Genomic DNA, 26,847 nt, shown 5'->3' with positions numbered 1-26,847 from the left:
TTTCCATATCCCACTTACAAGTCTTCAAACTATGGCGAAAAAAAAAAAATCAAAATGATTTATTTTGTATAATATAATTATGGACTACAGCTGAAATTTAAACGCAGATTTAATATCTATTTGCAAGTTACTTTCTGTATTAAGTTGCATTCTTATTTGAAGAAGTTTATTTTTAAATAAAACTATAAATAACGTTTTTCTTTTTTTTTATCAAACGCTGATGCTGTTTTGACTATATAAGTATTTATTTCTTTATAAAAAAAAAATTTTATTATATAAACGTTACTCTTTATGTTTTCTTTTTATTAACGTCGATGACGTAATACATTGAGTTGTTAATTTTTTTAAACTCATTGTAGTATTGGAGTCAAAACAAAACTTAAAGAAATAAATAATTCTGTACAAAAAATATAAATGATATATTTATATAAACATGTATCTTGTTTACTTATATATATATATATATATATTAACAAATCATAAATTAATATCATCTTAAACTAATAGAGTAGGAGGAAACATAAGAAGGAGAAAGTTAACTTCATAGAAGAAAAAAAAAGACCGGGGTCGAAACATGGCGGTGCATAGAGACGGGGAGACAGCCTTTATGCCTAGGGTACCCTGGCTCAATTATATGCAAGTGTGGAAGAGTCGGGACTCCCCGATGATGGCATAAGGGACCCTCTGTACAGTATAAATATAATGTTGCCCTTGTAGGGCAACGTTATATTTATACTGTATAGCCCATGTTATGATTTACCACGTACACCCAGTTTGAAAATTTGGAAAACAGAAAAAATGCTTTTACTTTTTTTTCATTTTATTAATAAAATCACCATACATTATTGAACGTAAAAACAAACAGAGTGTGATATTTACATGTCAGTAAAACAGTAAATACCTTTTAGTTTGCATATTTAAATAAAAGCATAGAAGTTGTAATAGGTGATTTAACCTTAATTACTGATATCACTGCTCTAGTTTCCGTCATCCGTAGAATTCCAGTTACCTTCATATCACTTAACCAATACTAATCTTCCTTACTTCTATCGACAGCATTCGAAATATATTTCTTGAGTATTTTTTTCATCAAATCATCCGGTATTTCTAATTTTTCTGTCTTTTTCTTTTTTTTTTTTACGTTAAGTTAACCCCAATTACTGGCAAATTGTCGGGCTCGGTAACAAGTTCCGCTAGATGAGAGTGTATGTGTGCCTGCGCCCTACTGACTAAACCTCATATCTCATATATATATATATATATATGGTAAAATTACTTGTATCAAAAAAATTAATTTTTTTTTTACAAAAACCTGCATTTAATAAAAAAAATAGAACCTACATGTCAATTACGATAATTTTTTTCTGTGTGATATTTGTGGAAACAATTTTCTGGGTGTAAACGCGGGTTACTAGAACGTTAAAAGTAGGAACCTTGGTGTTCCACTATTTCATTATCACTTCCTTCACTTTCACTATAATTGTCCAAAATAGCATTTTCTTGATCACGTTTTTCAAAATTATAATTAGATTCTTCATCACTATTATCATTAAACTCATTTTCAATGTCAGAATCTATTAAAAAACTACTAGAATGCATCGTAGTTGCTATGCCAACTCACTGATTACACAACCTCACTTCGAGAACGTAATTAAGTTTAAACGATCTGTTTTCGATTATATCAATATTGAATATAGATATTAAGTGACTAAGGGAAAATTCTTATATAAGTTTATACAGGTTGTGAGAGGATGGTATGCCTCGAGCTCGTTTTTAAGGGCAATGGGTGCCCGGGTGCTCACCAACCATATTAATTTAAACCAATATTTTTTTCGGTTCCGCCTGGTAGCTGATGAGCTGTACGTCTGCGTGGAGGTCCAGTCAAATGAACACCTGTTGTTTGATTGCGCTGCTCTTGGGAGGGGCCAGAGACTGGGTCACCCTGGAACTTAGAAGTCAAGGGGAAAATTGGCCGCTCACAACCGGCGAATCAATGTGGTGAGAGCCGCATTTTCAGACCATGTGGAGTTCCTTGATGCGGTTGCTTTGTTCAACCGACATCAGTAGTTTACCTAAGGGAAAAGACTCCTACCGCACTGCTGCGTGAAGCTAACCTAGAGATATATATATATATATGGCTGACCACCAGTCAGTTAAGGCTCCAAGCGCTTTATTGTAGTGAACAGGTACTTACCTGGCATTCAGCGACCTAGGCGTGGCAGCGAATTGCTGTCTAGACGAAATAAATTTTAATTTATGGATGTCGTATGTATTTTTAGTTGATGACGGGATGCGCCTACACATTTTAGCAAATATATGACAAGTGAGCGGTTGGGACACGTAATACGGTTGTGTATGTCACCGCGCTTAGTCCGCTTACGTTGTTAGGTAAGCTCTAGGAGCTATTTAGGATACTGGTCACTAAACTGTTCGAGGTTCAGTTGCCGTTTGGGGCTCAGACATTCGGTCTTATGGTTTAGGGCGATCGAATGGAGTGGTAGTGGGAGAAATTCCAAGCAAACCAATAGATATTATGTGGGTTTACAATTTTAAACAGATATCAATTCGTTTTTGAATATCTGTGCATAGCCGAGGTTAGTGTAAAAATGTCAAGCCATACTGGACAAAGGACCGGTAAATTATGATGTCCAACTGTAATCGACAAACAAGTGTAAAGGATTAATCTTATTTTATTAATAATTTTGATGTCCGAGAAGGGGGACTTTTTTGTTATGGTTTTTCCCGGGCGATAATAACGCGGAAGCGTTTTTCTCCCCAAAAAAAAATCAGTTTCAGTCTGGTGTTTAAAGAATAAAAATGAAGGTATTTGAGTTATGGTTATAATAATTAAGTTATGTTTATAATAATAATAATAGTAATTTATTATATTTTTAAGTAAATAAATCAGATTGCTATTAAGGAGAAATTTTATGCTGTATGCAGATATCATAGTAGTTCAGTGCTGTTGTTAACAGTTTTGTTTCTGTCATTGCAAACATTACAATCGGTCGTCTGCAAATGATTACTGAGCTAATATATTCAATTTATTGTTATACCTTTGGCTGTAGCAATTTCATTTTGTGTTTCGGTTGGCCTCGACAACTTACTTTACGTTCTATAATCTGTTTTTACTCCTTTTTGGTCATTGAATAGTGATGGACGGACGTCGGTTGTATTATTCCATATCGATTTTATGAATGTTGGTTTTCGTTATTATTTCCATTTGTTTATGTGTTTGTTGATTTGGAATTCCAGTTTTATTGCCATCAGTTATATTCATAGCTTGTGTAAACTTTACTATAAATAAACCTTTTATCAATCTGCTCTTTATGTCGATCAAGTATTGGTTCGGAAGGTCTGACAAGTTTTTTCTCTCCTTTTTTTAAATTATTAATTCTATCCATCATGTATTTTTTCCGTTTAACAAATTATTATATTCATTATTATTGTATCTATATTTTCAAGGTGAATTAATAAACACTATATTAATAGCATGATACTTACTGTTGATTAATTTTCTTTTTTTTTTACAATTTACATAATGATTTACCTTATTTCTTATTTAACCAGATTGGAAATAGTTAATATAGCCAATGATTGTTAGCAGAGAAAGGCGATTTTGTTTTCATGGTTTTGTTTTCTTATTTAAATTTTAAATACATGTAAATTAATCGTGTCAGATTTGTCAAGTATTAAATGATTGATATAAAATAACGAATTTATTATTTATACGTTCTAAAGTGATTGAATAAATGCATGTTTTTTTTAATTTTTATCGAGTTTTTAATTTATTCTTGTAGTTTTAAGGATTTTCTTTATTAATATTAATTTTATCTATAATCATAAAACGAGTTAAACTACTTCTAGTCGGGGTTATTTTATTTGCGTTTCATGAAAGAATTACAAAAGTGATTTGTAGAATATTCATTCAGTTTGAGAACGTCTATACAACTATACAACTACTATGTACACAGTTTATATTGTTTACCGTAGAGTAGAGATTTATTACTGATATTTACTGATTAATATCTTTGGCGTTTCCTCGTCTATGAAAAGAATAAATCGAGGGTTGAGGGCTGGTCGTAAATACTGATCCTCCACTGGTCGGGCTCTTGTACAGGGTATCAAACAAGAGATGGAGAAAGTTTCAAAACATGTTCTAATGGAGAAAATAATGAAAAAATATCACATAAACAAAGGTCTGGAATCGCGTTGATTTCGAGTTACGGCTAGCGAAAGATTTCGCCCGGATTTCAGCTCTTATGATAAAATGAAGCCGTACTGTAATTTTTTGGACCCAAATTAAGGACTAAAATTGGTGATTTGTTATATAATTTGAGCTTTTTTTCCTGTTAAGCCTCCCTCCGGTAATTACCTTTCAGATAATACTAACGAGGATGAATGAAGATGATATGTATGAGTGTAAATGAAGTGTGGTCTTGTACAGTCTCAGTTCGACCATTGCTGAGATGTGTGGTTAATTGAAAAACCCAACCACCTATGAACACGATCTAATATTCAAATCCGTGTAAAAATAACTGACTAGGATTTGAACGCTAGAACTCTCGACTTCCAAAAAAGCTGATTTGGAAAGACGCGTTCACCAGTAGACCAACCCGGTGGGTTTATATTATTTGAGCTGGGAAATAGGATAAAACAGGTTACAGAACTGTATTTTTTAGGTTCAGAAAGAATAATGTAATTTTCTGTCTATTTTTCGCCTGTTTTGCTTCAGTAATAAACCGATTTTTAATGATCTTTATGTACTTTTTATTGGCTGCATTTACATTATTTTTCTTCAAGTTTTGTTACTAAAATCTTCTGCATTTATTAGTCATTTAACAAAGCTATTGTACTATAAAACAAAAAAAACAAAATTGTTTTTAGTCACCGAATTTTGTGCCTGTTAAGGGATGCTGTGCCTCCACTAATGGGAGCAGCATTCAATCTGTTAAGTGCTCCTCTAAATATTACCGAAAACTCTTGTTTAAAAAAACTTTTGATATGACCAATCCTTGTCAAGGGATGACCAGAATGTTGCTGGAATTGTAAGAAGATGGGTCTTGTCCTATGCTGAACATATGAAACTTTTTTCACATGCAACCATTATATTGAGTAAATTTGAAGTTTTTCTTAAGTTTAAGGTGGAAATCTTTTTTATCCCCTACTTAGCACCGGTGAAATCTACCTCCGCCTTCCGGCGTGCCAAAAGGATTTTTTTTTGTTTAAGTATTTTCTTTATATAATTCTTAAAATAATAACAAAAATTTTCATTTATTTGAAAACTTGAGCGAGTATAATCGTTTGAAGTTAACCTGTTAAGTTTTACATTCGTAATTACTTTTGATATAACAAACTACTTTTGAATTAATTTATGAATTGTAACAAAGATTTAATACCCACTATTTCTGTTCGAATAGTAATAAATAATTGTTGGATTTTTTGAAGAAATTAACTTGCAATTAGATCACATTTTATATATAGTCGTAAAAGATTACTTATTATACAGCACGTTCGGAAAGTCGCTTAGTACGCTTTAGAATTATGTGATGCATTCTATTTTTCCGGCATTAGGTTGGGCAACCAACCTAATGCCGGAAAAAATGCAACCAACCTAATGCCTAATGTGGGTTCTTTGGACGTTGCTCAGTAATAAACCATGACGTCAGTTGTTTAGTTGTGATTGAATGTGGTTAGTTTCGTTTCGTGCTGTCTCGTTTATTGGAATCAGATGTTTTTTGGGTAGGGGAACGCATTTTTGTTATTGTACACATCTTTCGTGAAGGCGGCAAGTATACTGATTTAGTGAGGCGCAAGTTAATTGCAAAATTTTCATACTTCAGGTCGTCACCGTAATACAGTTCGAATTCTTATCAGAAAATTTCGGGCAACAGGCTCTGTTGAAGATGCTGATCGAAATGGAAGATCCCCTAAACTAAACGAAGAGAAGCAGCTTGATATTTCGGATGGTCATAAAAATCAATAAGGAATTTGGCACAGCAGCAACGCATCGAACTTGTTTCCGCACTTAAATTAGTAAGAAAAGAACTGAAACTTTACCCTTACAAAACAATGTGGGTTCAAGAATTGAAACCTACAGACTATCCCAAAAGACTAAAATGATTTAAACGTTTTATTGACCAAAATTTCCGTAGGTTTCCTCGTCATTAGGTTTTTTACAGATGAAGCGTGGTTTTATTTGGGAGGGTATATATAATCATAAAATAACACGTCTGTGGTCGACAACTATCTCCCATGAATTGTAGGAAGCGAAAGTCAGAATCTGGTTCGGTGTGAGTAGGACGCACATAGCGGGTCGAATCTTTTCTGAAAATTCAGTTAATATTGACCGTTATTATGCTGTTTTAACAAATTTCATTAGTTAATTAACAGAAGTGGAAATCAATCAAGGTTGATTCCAAACGGTTAGCGCCACAACGCTTACAATTAACAGGTCAATGACTTATTTACGAAATGTCTTTGATGAAGGAATTGTTTCGAGGTTTTTGTGGCCTGCATGATCTCCAGATCTGATTCTCCAGATTACTTTCTATGCGAGGCAGCGAAGCAAGCATTGTGTCGCAACAGACTACGCACGATTGACGAATAAAAGCCACAATAACAGCATACGTAAAGGACATTCTATTACATCAGCTGGTTAAGTGTTTGAAACAAATTGAAACGTGCACAGTGTTGTATTGATGTTGGAAAAGATAATTTTCAACACCTTTTATAAAGTATTCCAGTTATTTTAATATCGATTTCTATAAAATAATGGAAGTTAAAATAAAAGTTCGTGATTACAGTTACATAATTCCAGTGGACAGCAGTTTCCAAACGGACTGCATATACAACATATATTTTTTTAATGAATATCATTGTACATAAAAAACTATTATGTCGTTGGTTACTCAATGTGTCATCTTTGTTATTAATAACTATTGCATTAACTACGAACATAAATTTGATTGTAATGTCAAGGTCGCATGACGTTGTGCGTACTCATGTCGTTAATTCCTTCGGTTTTTTCTAATCTAGAAAATTTATTCTGCATTTCATGTAGTAGAGTTGTAATTTTTTTTAATTGTTTAGCCTTAATATGACGTTTATCTCCAAATATCGTTAAATTTTATGTTATGTTAATATGAAGTAATAAAACATATAAATTTTATAAAAGTTATTTTAATAAATTTAGTTATTTATACAATAATTCAGTAAATTTATTCATTCTGGATATTAATGATTGATAATAATATCTTTCAGTTTATTGCCGTAGCCTGAAATATTTGATGTCTCTTAGATGATTTTTTTTTTGTGAAAAGATCAAATTTATTTCATCTGCAGATTCAGATTTATTTTTGTTATTGTTTTTATAACTGTTGAAATAAAAATTGTCTTATTTTACCCGGTTATGTAAATGCATACATTTCGTAAGAGACGAAATAGATTTCTTGAAAACATATTAATACATCCGTGTTTAATCAGTTGGCTTAGAGAACGATCTTTTTTCTATCTTCAGTCACTTGACTGGTTTGATACAGGTCACCAATTTACCCTATCTAATGCCAGTTTTTTGATTTCGGTATATCCCCTACGTCCCTAACAATTTGTTTTACATATTCCAAATGTTTCCTACCAGCACAATTTTTTCAATCTTCAATATTAAAGCGACTATTCCAGGATGCCTTAATATTTAGCCTATAAGTCTGTCTTCTTTTTTTAACTATATTTTTTCCAAATGCTTCTCTCTTCAATTTGCCGCAACACCTCTTCATTTGTCACTTTATCAACCCATCTGATTTTTTACATTCTCCTATAGCACCACATCTCAAAAGCTTCTAATCTTTTCTTCTCAGATACAACGATCGTCCAAGTTTGACTTCCTACAAAGCTACGCTCCAAACATATACTTCCAAAAAATTTTTCCTAACGTTTAAATTAATTTTTGATGTAAACAAATTATATTTCTGACTGATGGCTCGTTTCGCCTGTGCTATTCGGAATTTTATATCGCTCCAGCTTCGTCCATCTTTAGTAATTTTACTTCCCAAATAACAAAATTCTTCTACTTCCATAATCTTTTCTCTTCCTATTTTTACATTCGTTATCTCCTACATCTTCGTTATTTCTACTGCATTTCATTACTTTCGTTTTTTACCTGTTTACTTTCATGCGGTAGGTCTCGCGTAGGACTTCATTCATGCCGTTCATTGTTTCTTCTAAAGTTTTTTTACTCTCGACTAGAATTACTATATCATCAGCAAATCGTAGCATCTTTATCTTTTCACCTTGCACTGTTACTCCGGATCTAAATTGTTCTTTTACATCATTAACTGCTAGTTCTATGTAAAGATTAAAAAGTAACGGGGATAGGGAACGTCCTTTTCGGACTCCCTTTTTTATTACGGCTTCTTTCTTATGTTCTTCAATTATTACAGTTGCTGTTTGGTTCCTGTAAATGTTAGCAATTTTTCTTCTATTTCTGTATTTGGACCCTATTTTTTTTTAAATGCTGAACATTTTATTCCAGTCTACGTTATTAAATGCCTTTTTTAAAATCGATAAATGCCAAGTATGTTGGTTTGTTTTTCTTTAATCTTCCTTCTACTGTTAATGTGAGTGCTAATATTGCTTCCTTTGTCCGTATACTTTTCCTGAAACCAAATTGGTCTTTTTCTACCACTTCTTCCATTCTCTTCCCAATTTTTCGTACGATCTGTAGAACGTAAAACCAGTGGAGTAAAATAAAATTGAACGTAAGGAGTCAAATAGATAAGAATTAAATAAAAAGATTGAAGATGTAGATGTAATTTTAAAGATTATAAATTTATTATTTCTTCTTTTTACTAATGTTTTTTTCTTTTTTGTTTCAGAGGTGAGTGTTTAAAGTGATGTTTGAAAAGGACTAATATGGGTATTGGAAACTATGAAATCTGCATTTATAAGTAAGCTGTTTTTATAGAACATTATTTGATATGTGTTTTTTACTTCCTTGTACGATGTAAAGAAAGTATTGTGATAGTGAAAAATTTCGGTTTTCATATTTCAACTGAAATATCTATTTTGATCATCCCTGAATCCATTTTTACTAGTTTCGGTGTGACGTCTGTATGTATGTCTCGGGTAACTCAAAAACGGTTAACCGTAGGATGTTGAAATTTTAGATTTAGGATTGTTGCAACATAAGTTGTTGTGCACCTTCCCTTTATATTGCAATCGACTGGATAAAAAGTGTCCCAAAAAGCCATAATCCAAAAAATTTGGATTTTGGATTTTCTAACTGCAGTAATAAGCCCTCGCTGAGAAATTTTCAACGATATAACATAAGTGGTACTTATTTTCATTGGATCCAGAGTTATAACCAAATAAAATTTTAATTAATGAAATATTTTGATCTTACAAGGGAAAGGCTTTTTTTAAATACATTGATTTATTAATAACTATTAACCTGTGATTGTAAAAAAAGTTTATAATAAATAAAAATTCAATAATAACAATAAAATAATTTCTTTTAAAATCAGAAGTTATTCCTGAAATAAAATTTTATGTACTTTTAAAAATATGCATATGTAATTTAATAGTAGGCGTACAAGGAAGTCATGCGGTGTCCACATCAGATCTTTTTATTTTTATTTTGAATCGCTTGTGAGCAATTTTTATTTCTTGACTGGGAATAAAATACGCGATAACTTTTAAGACATTATTTTATATTCATCCCAATTTAGTGTATTATTAAGAATAAGAACATTTATTTTAATAGGTTTATCATTGTTCTTATACAGGGAACGAAGTCTAAAAATTAATAATTTTTTCTTTCCAGAATTAAAATTGAATAAAATAAGTCTTCTTTTTTTGTTTTCTTTTAACTCCATCAAAGCTTATTTTTATCCATCAATTTTGCACATTGTGTATTATATTCGATTGTGAGTGAGCTCACACAAGATATACCAGACCAACTGGCACTTGCAGGTTATCGCTTTTGCTTTCAGTAGAACTGGCGCCTGTCATACGGATTAGTAGAAGGAACTCACCTGCTGTTGACAAATCCGATCTGTAAAAGGAAGATTTTTAAAAGGTTGCCTTTCCCGATCACTTCGTAGTTTTATTTTATTTTTTTTTTTTTTATTTAATACTGATTCATACTTCTACGTTAATAAAACTTAACTTACCGTTCTTTGTTAGAACTTCAGAGCTTTTGTATATTTGATTTAATTTTTCGAAATTATTTTTTTCTAATTTTTTTTTTTTACCTATTTTTCCTATTGAATACATTGCAATCTGTTCAACTGCTGAGAACATCCCAACCCCGTAGGGAAAGACACCCGCCTAGTGACGTTCCGGTCGCCACACACCTCCCCCCTCCCCACAACTCCGCCCCCTTGTACTATTGGGCTTTAACGGGTGTCGTCTATCGCCCTCTTGACTTTTTGCATCTCATGGTAATAATCCTGGCCTCGTTGGGATGCCATCGATGTAAATACCTCTGTAGACATTTGCATCGGTGATTTATTAAACTCAGCTTTTGCCTTCGCTGTAGGCCTGGTCCGGACATCTTGAATGTACTACATCGTATCCCTCTGAACTAGCTAACCGAGCACGCGGAAGCGCGAACCCCGCGCCTAGTTCTACTTATTATGAGCCATTTTCGTGAATCTCTCGTATTTCGAGGCATTGAACACAACATACCGTCAAAAATGTTGATCGCAACAACGAAATTTAGTCCTAGTTCCCTTAGTGAACTCAAGTAGTTCAAACCAGACTTCAACTGGTGAGAACAGTAAGCATCCTCCCCCGCGATAAGTTCGATGAGGATGATACGTATGACATGTAAACGGGGAGTAAGTCTTTTAGAGACTCAGGCCTAACGTTCCTGAGACGTGTGGTTAATTGAACTCCCATAGTACACCGTTATCTACTGTCTATTATTCAAATCCGTTAAAAAGCATATATATATAACCCAACGGGCCGGTCTAGTGGTTAACTTGTCGCAAATCAGTACTTTAACAGCTGATTTTCGAAGTCGAAGATTCTGAGTTTCAAATCTTAGTAAAAGTTAAATACTTCTATACGTATTTGAATACTAGACAGTGGATACCGGCGTACTTTGGTGGTTGGGGTTCAGTTAACCGTACCTATTCAAGAATGATCGGCCTGAGTCTGTACAAGACCATAGACTATATTTACATGACATACATAATCATCCTCATTGTTTTGGGCCGTGGATAGAGAGCTCATTGTACTTGTACAGATTACAACGTACACATTAGAAAAAATATATATATTACAAATTCTTCTATTAATAATATTGTAATAAATTAAGGAACCAGTAAGTCATATCTTGGAAGGAAATCTTTTGTTTCGTAGCCAAATATAAAAAAGTGTAACTTGTTTTGAAAATGTGAAAATTAGGTTATTTCAGGCACGTTTATCAAAAATTACGTAATGCAATATTTAAATGTTGGTTTTTTACTTCCTTGTACGAAGTAAAGGAAGTATTGTGATCGCAAAAAATTTCGGTTTTCAGATTTCAACGGAAATGTTAATTTTTACCATTCCTGAATCCATTTTGACTAGTTTCGGCGTAACGTCTGTATATATATCGTATAATTGAAAAACAATTAGCCGTAGGATGTTGAAATTTTGGATTTAGGACTGTTGTAAAGTCTAGTTGAGTACCTTCCCTTTCGATAGCAATCGACCGGACCAAAATTTTCCAAAAAAAGCCCATAATCTAAATAAATTTGATTTTTGACTTTTTCTTAACTGCAGTAATAAGTCGTCATTGAGAGCTTTTCAACGATGTATCGTAAGTGGTACTTATTTTCGTTGGTTTTAGAGTTATAGCCAAATATAGTTGTAATTAATGAAATTTTTGGATCTTACAAGGGTTCTCATCGGTTCGAATCAGACTTCATCTCCTTTTTTTTTTAATTTAAGTATATTACTAATTAATAATTATTAATAATTATTTAATAATAATTAATAATTATTTAACTTGCAAAAATATTTTACGATAAATAGTAAATTCAGTAACAACAATAAAAAATATCAGAAGTTCTTAATGAAATAAAATTTTATGTACTTATCATTTTTTTTAAATATGTATATATAATTTAATAGACGTACAAGAAAGTCGAAATCATATTATTTTTCGCTTTGTGACGGCGAAGGAATGATAATTTCCATCATTCCTTCGCATGTAATTAAAAATTGGACAAAATATTCAAAACGCTGCTGTTAACGTAAAACATTTTCCGGGTTTGCCTACCGAATTCATAAGCGTACGTGTTTTATATAAATTGATTATCAGGAAGAAAATACTATTTATGTTCGTGAAGAATTATGTAATTACTCCGAAATAGTTTCTTTTTAATAAAGATTCTTCTCGGATTGTATTAATAATTTAACGTATTTCGTTTTTTTTTTTATTGAAACGTTTGTAAATGAGTCGTGTACGTTTTGATTGCAATAATCCAAATAGATCTAACACATGCAGAATATCAACCCCTGGTTACTGTGATAATGTGATACAGTTATTAATGTTAAAGCGTATCTGATAACTGCTTCGATTACATTTTCATTTTATTTCAAAGATCACCCTGCCGACGTTTTATGCTCGGTTGGGTTTTATCCTTGTTGAAATTTTTAAATAATTGTTGCCTTGAGCACACTTGTGTTTGTAGAACATTTTTTATTTTTATGACACGTTTATATCATAGGAGTAGCGATCGTTTAACTTGTTTTCCTTTATTGTTTTTAGCTTCCACAACATTTATTTTCAAACTTTTTCGCACACCCCCTACATTGAGAATCAAAGATTTTCTAGCCCCCCAAAATGTTTAAACTTTAAAAAATGTGGACTTTTATCTTTAAAGTGTAATATTTCGGTTCAAAAAAATCGTAGAAATATAAAAAAAAAAAGAAGAAATTAAATCTAATGTCTCTTAAGCTTTTAAACGATTTTAATGCAATTATCTGAAAAAATTCGTTTCCCCCATGCGCTCGATCAAATACGAAGGAAACTTTCAAATTTAAAAAATTTTTCTTTTCATTGAATTTTTTTTTTAATTTGATGATTTTGAAATCTGAAATATACCGTCAAAAAATATTCAAGCTTCATTTTTTTCTAAAAAGCCTTTTGGTTGCAAAGTTAAAGTGGTTATCATTTGTTTTCATAAAATATAGGTATCCCTTTAATTTTTTTGCATTAGTGTAGTAGGTATTTCATTTTTGTTTGAAATATCAGGAAAACATAATTTTTGCTTTTTTCTTGATCGGCCATCGCCTTCTTAAAACGTCTGAAGGCCTCCAGCGCTTACAAGGTTGCGTTATCGCCCACTTTGAGAAACAGTATTTTGTACTTTTTTCTAGAATAATAATATCTTAATAACTAATGTCCAAGCTTTTTCTTTTTAGAAAAATTTGCATATTAAATTCACTCCTCTTCTCTTTAGTTGGTCTTAAAATGCTCTTGGTTTAGTACATAAGCAAATCCACTTAATTATCAACATTTTATTGTGACGGCATATTTTTAAAATCTTTATGATGGTTTTTTTTTGCTAATATTATGATAACAAAAGTAAATTTCGTTATCATAAATTGTTACACTTATACCGTCGATACAAAAATATTTAAAAAAAATTAGTTTCTAATTACTGAAGGTTTGATAGTAGGAAATTTTTTCTGCATGAAATCTGTATTGGTTGTCTGCTTTGAACTGGTTAATCCTATTAGTTTTGTTACTTAATAACAAAATTTTAGGAAACTAGTTTATTACGGTAAGATCCTGATTATATTTAACTCATCATATTTGTTAAGATAATGAAGTGTTACCATAATTTTAATTAGTATATTAATTTTAGACCTCATTTCTTCTTCAACGATAAATCCATAACATTCTTTACTTTATTTTATTCACTGCTTGTTTTCCGCCATAAAAGCAATATTATCAGTAATTTTAATTAATTTTCTTCTGGAGTGTTACAGTTTTGCTATATTTTCATTTATTTCTTTCATTTCTTTATATATATATATATATATATATATATATATATATATATATATATATATACAAGGTAAATAAAAGAAACAGGACAAGTTGTAACAACTTTATTTCTTCTTCGTTTTTTTTTACTATTTTCAGTGTTGCAGCTTGTTTTTCCTTGTTAAACATTGGAATGCTTTGTACTGGTTTCGAATAAAGAGAATGCGCAATTGTTTGACGTTTTCTTTTTCTCCTTGAATTCGTTTCCCCCATTACTTGAACTTACATTTTATCAAAGCGTATAATATTGAGTTGGGTTTTTCTAAATAAGCTACTTAATTTTGGAGTAATTGAATTTTATTTTCAGGAATTAATAAAAAAATGTAGAATTCAATAAGAGGTTGTAGAAATTCTTAATGTGATAGTTCAAGAACTGCCGTTCATTGTTACGGCAACTACTGTTGAATTACTTACAGACCTTCTTTGTTTGTTACTTTATTAAAAAAAAAAAAAAAAAAAAAGTTTAAGACCAAACTATTTTATATATTCTTTTTTTTTTGGCTTCGTTTATTCGTTCCATTTTTCACGTCTTCCTTCTAATTAACCCTTTTCATTTCGTACATGTATATCCATTATTTAATTTTAACTTACATTTATTTCACTGATTTTCGGATGTCATACCATACATATTTTTCCTTTTACATTTTTTTTTTCGATTCTTTTATTAATTGATTTATTTCATTACTCGGTTTCTTTAACATCGGAATCATTAAATACTGAGTCATATAGCAGTTTAATACAGTGCGTTCGATAAGTTGCTCTGGAGTATGCTTTAGAATTAGGCGGTGTATTCTGTTCTTTCGGCGTTAGGTTGGTTGCCCTGTGGGTTCGTTGGCCGTTACTCAGTTATAAACCAAGACTTCAGTTGTTGAGTTGTGATTGAACGTGCTTCGTGTTGTTTCGTTTATTGGAAGTAGTTGTGAGAAACGTAATGGTTCTTTCGGTATAGGAACGCATTTTTCTCGTTGAACACATATTTCGTGAAGGAGTGAGGTATACTGATTTAGTAAACCACAAATTTTCCCGAAAAATTTCCAAATACTCCTGATCCTCACCCCAATTCAGTTCCAACTCTTTTCGAAAAATTTCGGGCAACAAGCGCTGATCGAAGCGGAAGACCACCTAAACTAAACTAACAGATAGAAGCTGCTTGATGTTTCTATGTCCAAAAGTCCACGAAAGTCGATGTGTAAGTTAGCATAGCAGCACATATCGAATTGCTACCGTCCATAAAGCTTATAAGAAAAAAACTGAAATCTACTTATCATGCCAAAACACTAAATGATTGTTAACGGTTTAAACGTTTTATTGACCAAATTCCTGGACATTACGTTTTTATAGATGAACCGTGGTTTCTTCTGGAGGGTATATTAAAATACATGACTGTGGTCATTAAGTTACCACATTCGTGTAACTTTAAAAAAATTAGAAAACGACGAACATAATGAAAAAATAAATAAAGGGAAGGTTTTGTCTCTTTTTTTCATTATTTTTTTATTAGGATTCTACTTTTTCATTTTTTTTTAGTTACAATCTTAATCTGAAATTAAAGTTGGAATCTTGGTTGGTGCAAGTAGAACGCACATTGTGGGTGCAAACTTTTCTGAAAATACTGTTAATAATGATCGTTATTGTTTTGTTTTAACAAATTTCATTACTCAGTTAACAGAAATGGAAATCAATCGCGGTTGATTACAAAAAGATGAGGCCTTAGCGCACAAAACTAAATAGGTGAATGATATTTTTACGAAATTCGTGAACGAATTATTTTGAGGGTTTTGTGGCCTGCACGATCGCCCGATCGGACACCGCCAGATTAATTTTTATAGGGGACAGCGAAACAAGCAATGTATCGCAACAGATCATGCACGATTAACTAAAAAACGTAATAATAGTATATATACGATACATTCCAGTACATTTCGTGGATAAAGTGTGTTAAAATTTATCGAAACGTGAGCAGTGTTGCATTTATGTTGGAGGAGGTCATTTTCAACACCTTTTATGAATTATTCCATTTATTGTATATCAATTTCTATAAAATACGAAGTTATAATTACGAAAATTTCATAAAAACATTTTCATAATTCCAGAGCACAGTAATTTTGCGAACGTTCTGTATTAACACTCCGTGGCAGAATGGTAGAATCATATATTTTTATCATCTAGTAGGTTCTCTAAAATCGAATCCCAGTCAGTCTTTTTTTCTTTTTTCCCGTTTAAAATTAATTTTTCACTCAAGTGCGATGCCTGTAATTGTGTACTACCCTGTGATTACTTCAGGAATAATGAAATATAAGCCTAATTTGTTTTTTATAAGAAACTATCATTCATTTGCATTATGTACTATTTTTCCCCTTTTTTGTTTAATTTTATTGAAAAAAATTTGATGTGAACACCACATGGCTTCCTTTACGCCTATTAAATTACATAAGCACATTTTTTTAAAAAGTGAAGTACATAAAATTTTATTTCATTAATAATAACTTCTGATATTATTTTATTGTTATGATTGAATTATTATTTATCGTAAATTTTTTTACAAAGGAAATGAAGTCTGATTCGAACCGATGTGCCCCTTCCCCTTGTAAGATCCAAATATTTCGGTAATTAAAATTTTATTTGACTATAACTCTGGAACCAATAAAAATAATTACCACTTATGTACGATACATTTTTTGAAAAGCTCTCAATGAGGGCTTATTATTGCATTTAAAACAAGGTCCAAACTTCAAAACACTGGATTTTGGGCTTTTTTTGGACACTTTTGGTCCAGTCGATTGCAATCAAAATGGGAAGTACACACAACTAGATGTTACAACAGACTTAAATTCAAAATTTTAACATCCTATTGCTAATCGTTTTTTAGTTATGCGAGATACATACGTACGTACGTACAGACGTCACGCCGAAACTGTTAAAATGGATATTTCCGTTGAAATCTGAAAACTGAAATTGTTCGCGACCACAGTATCAACCTTACTTCGAACAAGGAATTAAAAAAAAAGAAATTAAATATTTAATTTCTGATAATTTATATTTGAATCAAAACCTTTTTTATTATATATTATTTTCACAATATCATAATTTATAATATTATACTGTGTATTCCATTTGAGATAGTACGGTGTTCAGTTAGAATATTATTATTATTTTTCAAGTGATACAGGCATATATATACGTATTGTAGGTCGTATTTTAATAAGACTACTTTTATAGCATTCAAAAACCTTCTGTTTTCGCCCACAAACAAAAATAAATAAAGATGGCTCTTTAAATGAGGCACATTCATAATCTAGTTGACTTGATAATATCGCTTTGCTTGACACTACAATGAGATGGATGTAAATTGTGTAGCATCTGTGGGTGTAACTACACTGTATTATATTATGTAGGAGGCGCACCCACTAAAAAAAAATTACAACTAACCTTTTCTAATATAATGAACAGTTTCCATTTACCATTACTACTGCTATACTATTTTATTGTTATTTTTATTTTTAATTTTACTACTACAACCACGCAGTGAATTTTAATAATACATTATTTCAAATATCAAAAGGTAAATATATAATTATTATTTTAGTTACAATGTTATTTTATTAAATAACAAATATAATTATTTCTTGTACCGTAATTGGTTTACACCAATAGTAAAGTGTGGCTTTGACCTTTAACCTATCATTATTTCTACTTCGTAGAACTGTATTTTTAAGTAATAGCTATTCTACAACTATATATATATATATATATATATATATATATATATATATATATATATACACTGGTCTCATAAGTGGTGTAAATTTAGTCGTTTATAGCTTTTAAAGTTACGGGATACGTTATCTCGTTCAATTCAAACGTGGGTTGCCGCAGGTAAGTCATTAGACATACGCTCGTTGCCGTTTATGTGTTAGCAATGATAGCCTCTCGTTCATTTATTTTTAAACCTATATCAGGAAGCAGTATGATTCTTTTTCTATATTAACTTCCCTTTTGTTATTTATCTGGAGAAATGTATTTTTTTTTCGTTTTAATCTAGCGCAACATTTCGTTAATCTTTAGAAACGGTTCAAAATATTATTTATAGAATCGCTTATCATGGTAGTAATATTTATTTAAAGAAAAAAATGTATGATAAGTTTTTTTTATATAGAATTATAATTATATTTTATACAACCGCTTACAAACAATTATCAGTAGTAAATACACGTTCTAGCGCCTTCAGATAATTATTTACATCTTCAGGAACGTACGATAGTTAGTTATGTATATAATAATATTTAATTCACGTATTAATTAAGTTATATAAATAAAATGATACCTTTTTTTTGAGTATTTTGAGTGGACCACTTTATTCAACTCTGGTTCGTCTTTTCTTTTTCTTTTTATTTTTTCTTGATTGCTTCCCAGTACTTCTTTATTCTGTCAGCTCTTGCTTTTTTTCAGTTTTTCTGAACAAACCTTCCTTGTTGTTTCTTTTCTGCAATTTTAAATCTGGAGTTTGCTTCTATTATTATTTTTATATTGTCAGTTTTGTTTCGAAAATCTTCTATTGCGATTTCTAGTTCTTGCATATCTTGTTTAATTTCGGTTATCCAGGTCGGTGTTTTGGACATTTTTAAGTATATCTCGACCAGTTTCCTTACGAGCCTATTCGGATCTATTCTTTTTATGTCTCCAAAGAAGAAGATTCTTTTCTTTCTAAATTTGTCTAGAGCTGATTCTACGTCTTTATGCACCTCTTGGTTTAGTATGAGTCTCCATTCTCACCCATCAGTAAGTTGTCTTTAATTTATTCATATTCTTAGAATTCTTCTTTCTATTCTTTGCATCTCTACGGTGTTGGAATTGTTGGATTTCGCTTCCATATGATATAGGTCTGATTACAGTTTTGTAATGTCTGAGTTTGGTATTTATTGAGGTGCTCTTTTTTTATATATTGTTTCGGTGATATTTTGTGCATAATTGAGCTTTTGTGATCTTTCTTTCCAGTTTATTTTTTCTTTGAGGTCACGTGTGATATTTTCTCCCAAATATTTAAACCGTTCAACTAGCTCAACTAGTTGATTATGATTACGTATTACAATATGATTATTACGTTTATGATTACATATTATAATATGAAAAGACTAGAAGGAAAAATAGGCATAAGAATATCTTCTTAGGCCTATTTTTCCAACAAGTTCTTCCAATGAAGTTAAATAATACTTTTATAAATATAACAATTGATCGTCAGAATTATTAAAATTAAATCTTACCTAATTCGTCTTGTCATTATGGTGGTTTCTTGTCAGTTGTTATGTTTATTTTTTTATTCTTTATAATATACTAGGTGAATATACCGGCATATACTAAGTGAATATACCGGCAATGCTTCGCTGTTGCTGCTACCTTTGATTATATATATATATAGAACAACTTTGATAAAACATTAAAAAACTGATCGTCACAAAACCCTCTTACAAACTTCCCTTTTTCGCAAAAATATTCCTTTTCATATAACTAATATATATACTGAATATCAGCCAAATTGGACCATAAATACAATTTTTCGAAATATCTCGCCCCCAGCGTCACGTAGCGGATCCATTTCTTTGTAAAAAATTTCTTTTCATGTAACTAATATATATTCTGAATACGAGCCAAATCTGAATATAAATTCAATTTTTTTAAATATCTCTACTTCCGCGCCACCTAACGGGTCGAAACTAATTCAGAGACTTCCACGGGCGTGTACACAACAGCTCACGAAAGTTTCATCGCAATAGGATGAATGGTATAGGAACGCATATGAGACACACAAAAAAACATTCATTTATATATATATATATATATATATATATATATATATATAAGATAAAAAAATAAAAAATCATTGTCTTTTGATTTGAAAACGGAATAACGATTGTATAATAAATATTTTCTTTAAAAGCATACTATTAATTATTTGTAATACAGGAACCATATTATTTAAGCTTCTGCATTATTTTTTCTTCCAAACTAATTTTTTTTTTCTTTTTTTTTTACTATATATTCTTAACAAAATTTACTGTATGTAATACCCCTTTAATAGGATGCCTCGTCATGGAACAATGCTTACTTACTTTTTTGTATAGGAACAGATTTCGAAACGAAAATGTACAGGTCAAATGAAATACTAAGATCGCTGATCTGAGCTTGCGCACTTCTTACTAAACGTCCACGCGCCTCTCCGGATCCATAATCTTAAATATGTTTCGTGTAATTTAAAGAATAAACTATAAAAATGTACAGTAATGCATTACTGCATACTCTCTTAGTATACAGTAATGCATTACTGCATACTCTCATAGTAACGCGTAAGATACAATAAAAATTTAATATATTTTATATTGTATGGAAATTTTAATAGCATTCACATAAACACACACACACACACACACACACATATATATATATATATATATATATACACGTGCGGACACACGTGAGACGGTCAGAAAGTAAGTTACACTCCCTCTTTGAAACAAACACCTATTTATAAAATTGTTGACATTTTTTTTTTTAATTGAACAAAGAACTATATATTTTTCGACATAATCGCCAAGTTTTTCTAAACACTTTTCATACCTTGTTACAAGTTTCTTAATTCCACTCTCATAAAAATTTCGTCCAATTTCCTTCAACCATTTAAGGACCCGCTTCCTTCAGCTTATCATCATTAGCAAAGCGCTCCCCTCACAGGTCTCGCTTGAGAGGACCAAACAGGTGGTAGTCGGAGGATGCTAGGTCAGGGCTGTAAAGCGGATGAGACCATACTTCCCACTTGAATTTTTACAATAACTTTGTCACATGAGCTGAATGAGAAGTAGCGTTGTCGTGAAGAAAAACGACCTCTTCGCTCAATCTTCCGGTTAATGGCTTTACGCAATTTTTTAAAAGTCTCACAGTAATATTCAGCATTGATTGTTCCTTGACGCATAAATTCACTAAAAAAAACTCCCTCAGAATTGAAAAATACTGTCATCGTAACCTTTCAAACATGTGGTAGGGATGTTTTCACTTTTTTTGGCTGCGGCGTATTTTTATGTCTCCATTAATATGATGTTCGTTTAGTCTTAGGAGTGTAATGAAGCACCTAGCTCTCATCCCCTGTGATAATTTCTTTCAAAAATTGTGGACCCGTCCTGAAATAACGTTAAAGAAAGAAGAGCAGACTCAAAACGTTGATGTTTTTGGTTGTCGGTCAACAGATCTGGCATACATCTTAGGGTAACCAAGCTGATCGTGAATAATCGCAAACGCACTACTATAACTGATAAGTTCACTTGCAGTCTCTATCATTTTAATGCGCCGGTTACTCAAAATCGCTTCATTCACGCGTTCCGCGTTATCCGCTGTGTTTACAGTTGAAGAACGCCCAGCACGCAGTTCGTCACTCATATTTGTTTTTTCGTTTTTGAACATTTGGTACCATTTTCTGATCGTGGGGCGTGGACCATTGTATTCTCACCGTATACCTCAACAGTTTGGCGATGAATTTCACAACAATTGTAATTTTTTGTCCACAAAAATCGAACTGCTGAACGCACTTCGATGCCGGATAAAACCTCTATAGAACACGGCATATTTGATAACGACACTACACACGTACTGAATGTCGTACAGAATTGCTGCTGTGGAGGACAAAAACATTACCAGTGCTGCCACTACAAGACATTAATATATCCCTTTCAGTTCAAGAACACGGCAAGGGTATAACTTATTTTTTGATCCACTTGTCGTGTGTATATATATATATATATATATATATATATGAAATCGACTTCAAGTGTGATTTATATGTCGCATTATAATTGGAAAACATATCGAACCCAAGTGAATGTTGGGTGACAAACTTGATGTATTTTCTATGAAATGAGACCTCAACAGAATCTATAAGTTATCTCAATAAAATTTTATGTTTTTAAAATTGTGAAGTCGTTTTTTAATTAATCGGTATATATATATGTGTATTTTAATATAATGTTTTGCCGTTTTACTAACCGTAATTATGCTTATAGTTTTTTTGAAAATATGTCTATAATAAAAAATGGGTTGATGTATAGATAACATGAACTTTAATTGCAGTTTAAAAGTTTTCTATCCATTTCCGGTGGAGTAGCAAGATATACTCATTTATATACATAATGTATCACGAAGTTCTCCCGGGACTTTCATATCCTATACTACTAATGAATTTAATGGAAAAATCTATATAAAATATTTCCTAAAATGCTTCGTTTGCGAGTTATGGTATTGTATTTCTGTGTAAACCCTGTTAATAAAACATTATTATATTTTACAACTGTTTAATTTCCAGTTTTTTCAAATTTTTAACAGCAGTTTTTTTTAACAGTAAATTTTGTTTTTACTTATTTTTCAAATCACCAAATGAATCTTGTTTTTGTTTAGATTAAATAATTACTTTTTCCAACAAATGTAGTAATGTACTATTTCTAAACAAAATTCGGATTATTCTAACGTTTCTTTGTTTTATTCAACTTATTTTACTCTGTTTTGTTCGGAATTAAATTCTCTACAAGTTTTGTTTAAACATTTTCTGTGTTCAGCACCCATTTAACAAAGTCATTGTACATCAAAAATAAAAATCAGCATTATTTACTACAATTTATTGGTTTTCACCACCATATTTCTCAAAACATATTGCAAATATGGTTCTAGGACAAATTTTATTCTTTTTTTTTTTCAGGTCAATACCATAAGAAGTCACTAATTCTACCCCTTAATTAACGTCCTAAAAACTTCAGTACGATCATATTTCACCGGAGTATTTGAAATCCGAGCGAAATTTTTTACTACCTGTAACTGGGAAACGAAGCATGTTAGGACATATTTATTGTAAAGTTTTCCCATTATTTTCACGAGTAGAATAGGTTATATGAAAGTCCTGAGAGAACTTCGTGATACACTTGTATATACTCGCACACACATCCTAGAATATAATCTGAGAGATCTTAATTTCTAGAGAAAGTTAAAAAAAAAACAAAAAGTAACATAAATATATACATGTAAAATAATAATTCAATACAGTTGGATTTATTCAAAACGGATATCACATTTCTAAACATATTTATATATCGTAGGTAAATGTTAGTTGTGGTGAACGCATCTTCTCAAATCAGCTGATTCGAGTCGAGAGTTCTAATGTTCAAATCCTAGTAAAGGCATTTATTTTTATACGGATTTCAATACTAGATCGTGGATACCGGTGTTCTTTGATGGTTGGGTTTCAATTAAACACACATCTCAGATATTGTCGACCCTGAGACTGTACACGACTACACTTCACTTACAATCGTACATGTCATCCAAATTTATCCTCTAAAGTAATACCTGACTGATTCCCGGAGACTAAACAGGAACAAAAAAAAAGTTAGTTACATTTCCATTTTATGTTACTTGGTTTTTTTATGGTAAAATTTTATGTTTTATCTAATCGTAAAATTTCATTGTTAGTTATTACAGGATATAAACGGGAAGAAATACGTAATTTTTTCATTAAAAAGTTTGTTATTATTGTAGATAACTGATAATGAAATAAATTGAATTTATTTTTTCATTTAATCGCTTTGTAAAATAAAATAAATTATACAAAATTAAAAAAAAATTATAATGTAGTTTTAAAGTATTACTAACTTACTGTATTTAAATTATTCATGAATCATTTAAACAAGGTGGTGGTACTAATTAGTGTAAATTAATTTCAGATAAGTATGACCTTTACGTAGTACAGATACTTGTTATAATTAAAAAACATTATTCTTTAGTGATGGACCATAAAGTTTTGTCTTTTATAGAATAATTAATTATAATTCTACGGTAGTTTTAATAACTGTATGTTTGTTATTTTATGTTTGTTTTGTTTTAAAGAAAATATTGAAATATTGCCAGGTAATTAGACTTCAATAATAAATGAAACTGATTTATTATACTGGTATTATTTATCTTAAAGATTAAAACAATTTTTTTTCTCCAATAATAAAGATTATAGTTTTTCAGTTTACGTAATAAAAAATATATATTTTTTATTTAATAATTAGATTAACGGATTTTAAGTTTTATTAGTACAGGTGTACTGTTATTACAGTACACGTGATTAGAAAGAGATGTATTGATGATAGGTAGGTGAGGTTGATACGTCATAATAAATGCGTCATTGTAAAAACGTATGAGTCACCAGTACTTTCCTTTTCAATGTTTATTAATTAATTACCAAACACAGTTAGTTACTGGTGCTTAACTTAACAGTAATAATAATAATATTAAACTAAAAAAATAACTTTCACGCAACGGAATAATAATTTATTCCCATTATATCGGTGAAAGTGTTTCATAACAGTTTTATCTGTAACGTAAACGTTTCAGATTGTTTGTGACTTTCCTGATAGAAGCGATGATATTGATTGTTTCATCAAATTTTATAATCATACGTATTCATTTAGTATTTAATAAATCCTGTTGTATCAATACCCGGTATCGCCGTTCGCTGCAAGAAGATTAGGTTCAAAGTAATAGGGGTATGCGATACGTATTCAGTTTAAGAGCGCTGTGCTTAACTATTGGTCAACCGTTTCTTTTAATGTAAATTTAAAACATATGGAAAAAAAATTTTTTAAGGTTGGAATTTTGTTTATTGTTATCTTTTTATTAGTTAATTGTTATGTTTTATTAAGTTAATTGTTGTTTTCGGTTTTGTTTACAAGTTCAGTTATGATTTTTTGTTTCTATTAACATTTTGTTATTTATGTATTTTATTTCAATTTTACATTCAGCTGTAAGTAGTAAATTAGAATACTACATCCCTAAAATGTTGTTATTAATAAAATTCAGGTGAAAAACTATATTTTAAACCATAAATTTATTGATATATCTTACTTTCCCATCTAGATAGCGTTATAGCTCTAGAAATGAAATATTGTAATCGGTCTAATTTGGGCGTATACGGTTTTCATCGAATCTTGATGTTTTGATACCTAAGGAACCCAAAAAACGGATGGAAATTTTCCGATGTTAATGTACGTATGTGTGTTCGGAGTTGGCCTTTTTCTTTTCTTCTTCTCCTTTCTGGAACCGCCCTTGGAGCATTACCTCTGACAGTGAAAGAATACAGCTATCAAATGCCGGTATGCGGAGTGCCCGCAACCTCATCGCGGAAAGACGACCCTCACACGAAGCCGTGGGCTTCTTCGGCCCGGCACCTTCCGTCGTCGAATTACCTGTCGATCTTTCCTCCGAGGCATGTAATCTGTCATTATTTTTCTTAACACAGTCCTCCATTAGTCTTACATTCAAAGGGTCGTCTCATCATAATTCTCTGAGTGTCTTTCGGATGACCTCTGCACCCAAGGCTTCCAGCATCTGTTTGCGTTCATTCTCAGATCGTGTACAACTAAAATAAACATGTAGAGGGGTCTCCTCCTCAGCACACGTGTGACAAAAGTCCGAGAAATCCAAACAGAATCTGTACAAGTAAGCTCTATAACCTTCATGGTCCGCCAGGAATTTCGTTACAGTAACCCAGCGAACCATGAGTCCTTCGGTATTGGCCAACGGTGTTGGCCTCTAAATCACCTTATTTCTCCAGAACTACTGGACCGATTTTAACCAAACTTGATCAGATTATTTCTATATATGGGGCATTGATGCGATTCAATTTTCAACTTATAAGGGTCAAGGGGATGAGGCTGTACAACAAGTTCTTCTTCCACATTATCTCGAGATTTCTCTTAATTAAGGTCATATTTTTCTCATGGACATTTATTAACAAATAAAAAATAACAATATATGCAAAAACATTTTTGCAATATCGCACACCACCCCCAAAAAATGTTTTGAATTATTGTTATCTTGTGACGTCACAGGTGAGTGGTAGAATTAAATAAATTAATAATATTTTAAATGTAAAATAGTAACTCAATCTAGTTAGGTCTCGAACTCGATCGCCCGGTCGACTCGGTACCTGGTACGTTAAACCTCGCGGCTACACCGGTCTGCGCGACCGTACAAGCGAAGTTTGTTCTGTGCAAGTCGTGAAATTACATTAGTTTATGCCGATTGTCGCTGCTAGTACCGTCACACCTGCGCGAATTAAATACGGTATACGCGTCCGCTTTTGAGTCATTGAATTAAATTAAATAAACGAAAAAATATATTTCAATGAAATGTATTAAAATATTTTTAATTAAGTTGTTAGTTTTAAGCCGTGCATCAGAAAACTGTGTTCAAAAAATTTGTTCAAAAAAACGAGGTCGTTCTTAAATTATATATAATTTTGTGTGAAAGCGTTTATCGAATATACATATTTACTTGAATCTTTTTTGTTTTATAGATGAAGTTCATGTACTTTTATATACGATGATAGCCTATGTAGTGTGATATAATCATCCTGACTCTCGTACGGGAAGACACCCGCCTTCTAACGATCCCAGTCGCCATACCACCCATAGCTTTGATGGGCTTTACCGGAGGTCTTCATATAGATCCTCTAAACTTTATAACCCAACGCAATCATCAGTTTTGCCTCTGTCAGAATTCCACCGATGCAAATGCCTCGACAGACATTTCCATCAGTGTATTTACACAACCTACTTATCGCCTTCGAATGTCCTCTTCCAATCATGACCACCTAGAGTAACTTAACAACCCTCAACTATCAAATTAACCGATTCGCGGAAGCGCGTTTCGATCTGATATAATTTAAATTATTTTCAAAGAGAACTTAATTATTATTATCTAAACTTCAGGTTTAAACGTAATGC

The sequence above is a fragment of the Lycorma delicatula genome, chromosome 2, assembly GCF_047948215.1.
Source record: "Lycorma delicatula isolate Av1 chromosome 2, ASM4794821v1, whole genome shotgun sequence".
Taxonomy (NCBI): Eukaryota; Metazoa; Arthropoda; class Insecta; order Hemiptera; family Fulgoridae; genus Lycorma; species Lycorma delicatula.
The sequence above is the reverse complement of the archived record's forward strand: the minus strand, read 5'-3'. Positions refer to the sequence as shown.